This window comes from Styela clava, unplaced genomic scaffold (assembly GCF_964204865.1).
Source record: "Styela clava unplaced genomic scaffold, kaStyClav1.hap1.2 HAP1_SCAFFOLD_175, whole genome shotgun sequence".
Lineage (NCBI taxonomy): Eukaryota > Metazoa > Chordata > Ascidiacea > Stolidobranchia > Styelidae > Styela > Styela clava.
The window spans coordinates 15,001-17,500 of NW_027556589.1; the positions used below are offsets into that span (position 1 = coordinate 15,001).

At 53.2% G+C, this 2,500-nt stretch overlaps 1 non-coding gene across 1 annotated transcript; it reads left to right on the top strand.

Moving 5' to 3' along the window:
• Positions 1-643: 643 nt before the first annotated feature.
• LOC144419087 (small subunit ribosomal RNA) lies at positions 644-2,453 on the top strand. The gene has a single exon (XR_013473841.1). It is a non-coding gene; the product is annotated as a small subunit ribosomal RNA (ribosomal RNA).
• The last annotated feature ends 47 nt before the right edge of the window (positions 2,454-2,500 follow it).

The following is a 2,500-nucleotide window of genomic DNA, read 5'->3' on the forward strand; positions in this document are numbered from 1 at the left end:
ACCCTTTTCTCGGTGGCTGGCGGGCGAGAGAGTGCTGCGTCGCCGGCATCGGCGTCGAAAGAAGCCGAGCCGAAAAAAGTTAAAGTACAAACGTGCAAGCATACTAACCTAACCCTAGGTAAGGCATGTCAGAGCGAAAGACAGTAATTTCGAATGAGCCAAGAAAGAGCGGTGCGGGGCCGGGCGGAGCGCACCCTTTTCTCGGTGGCTGGCGGGCGAGAGAGTGCTGCGTCGCCGGCATCGGCGTCGAAAGAAGCCGAGCCAAAAAAAGTTAAAGTACAAACGCGATGCTAATGAGCGAGCCGTTGTCTCGACTAATATGTAGGGGGCGTTCGATCGAGCGTCTGGCTTGAGCGCTTGTCGGCCTAGCAGAACGGTCGCATTGTTATGCCCGGGTTTTAGGCACCGCTGCAGGCGGCCGGCAGAGCTCTTGTTTGTGCGAAACTGAATGGATCGAGCCCGAGAGAGGGCGAGCAAAGAAAAAACGCAAATCGCTCCGCCTGGCACTGCCGGCGAGGGCGTGGACGTCGCGGCCAGCGACTGTCGAAGCTGAGTACGGCCGCAGGCGATCGCCTCGGTCTTAAACGAATGCGACGAGCACGCGCCGGGCGGCCCAGCAAGGGCCGAGCGCAGCTGTCGCAGCTATCTGGTTGATCCTGCCAGTAGTGATATGCTTGTCTCAAAGATTAAGCCATGCAGGTGCAAGTACGAGTTCTCGTAAAGCGAAACTGCGAATGGCTCATTAAATCAGTCTTGGTTTATTTGGTCTCGTAAGCGAAGTGGATAACTGTGGTAATTCTAGAGCTAATACATGCATTAAGCGCCGACTTCGGGAGGCGCGCTTTTATCAGATCAAAACCGACCGGGTTCGTCCTGTGACGTTTGATGACTCTGGATAACCACGCGGATCGTACGGTCTCTGCACCGACGACGTATCATTCAAGTGTCTGCCCTATCAACTGTCGAAGGTACGCTACGTGCCTACCTTTGTGATAACGGGTAACGGGGAATCAGGGTTCGATTCCGGAGAGGGAGCCTGAGAAACGGCTACCACATCCAAGGAAGGCAGCAGGCGCGCAAATTACCCATTCCCGACACGGGGAGGTAGTGACGAAAAATAACAATACAGGACTCTAACGAGGCCCTGTAATTGGAATGAGTACATCCTAAAACTCTTAACGAGTATCCATTGGAGGGCAAGTCTGGTGCCAGCAGCCGCGGTAATTCCAGCTCCAACAGTGTATGCTAAAGTTGTTGCGGTTGAAAAGCTCGTAGTTGGATTTTGGGCGAGCGCCGCCGGTCCGTCGCAAGGCGTGTCACTGGTTGCGTTCGCCTCACCTTCGGTTCTCCGTCGGTGCTCTTGACTGAGTGTCGGCGGTGGCCGATAAGTTTACTTTGAAAAAATTAGAGTGTTCAAAGCAGGCTGTTCGCCTGCATAGTGTTGCATGGAATAATGGAATAGGACCTCGGTTCTATTTTGTTGGTTTTCGGAGCACGAGGTAATGATTAAGAGGGACAGACGGGGGCGTCCGTACTCTGCCGTTAGAGGTGAAATTCTTGGATCGGCGGAAGACGAACTACTGCGAAAGCATTCGCCAAGAATGTTTTCTTTAATCAAGAGCGAAAGTCAGAGGTTCGAAGACGATCAGATACCGTCCTAGTTCTGACTATAAACGATGCCAACTAGCGATCGGGAGGCGTTACCATGACGACCTTTCCGGCAGCTTCCGGGAAACCAAAGTCTTTGGGTTCCGGGGGAAGTATGGTTGCAAAGCTGAAACTTAAAGGAATTGACGGAAGGGCACCACCAGGAGTGGAGCCTGCGGCTTAATTTGACTCAACACGGGGAAACTCACCCGGCCCGGACACAGGTAGGATTGACAGATTGAGAGCTCTTTCTTGATTCTGTGGGTGGTGGTGCATGGCCGTTCTTAGTTGGTGGAGCGATTTGTCTGGTTAATTCCGATAACGAACGAGACTCTGGCATGCTAAATAGTTACGCGACCTTCTCGGTCGGCGTCTAACTTCTTAGAGGGACTAGTGGCGTTTAGCCACACGAGATTGAGCAATAACAGGTCTGTGATGCCCTTAGATGTCCGGGGCCGCACGCGCGCTACACTGAGTGAAGCAGCGAGTGTCTAACCTAGGCCGAAAGGTCCGGGTAACCCGTTGAACCTCATTCGTGATTGGGATAGGGACTTGCAATTGTTTCCATTGAACGAGGAATTCCCAGTAAGCGCAAGTCATCAACTTGCGTTGATTACGTCCCTGCCCTTTGTACACACCGCCCGTCGCTACTACCGATTGAATGGTTTAGTGAGATCCTTGGATCGGCCCCGTCGCGGCTGGCAACGGCCGCGTCGGCGTGTCGAGAAGACGATCAAACTTGATCATTTAGAGGAAGTAAAAGTCGTAACAAGGTTTCCGTAGGTGAACCTGCGGAAGGATCATTACCGAAGGTGGTGGTAGGCCCCGGCCGACCGCGCACTGAATTGTCTTT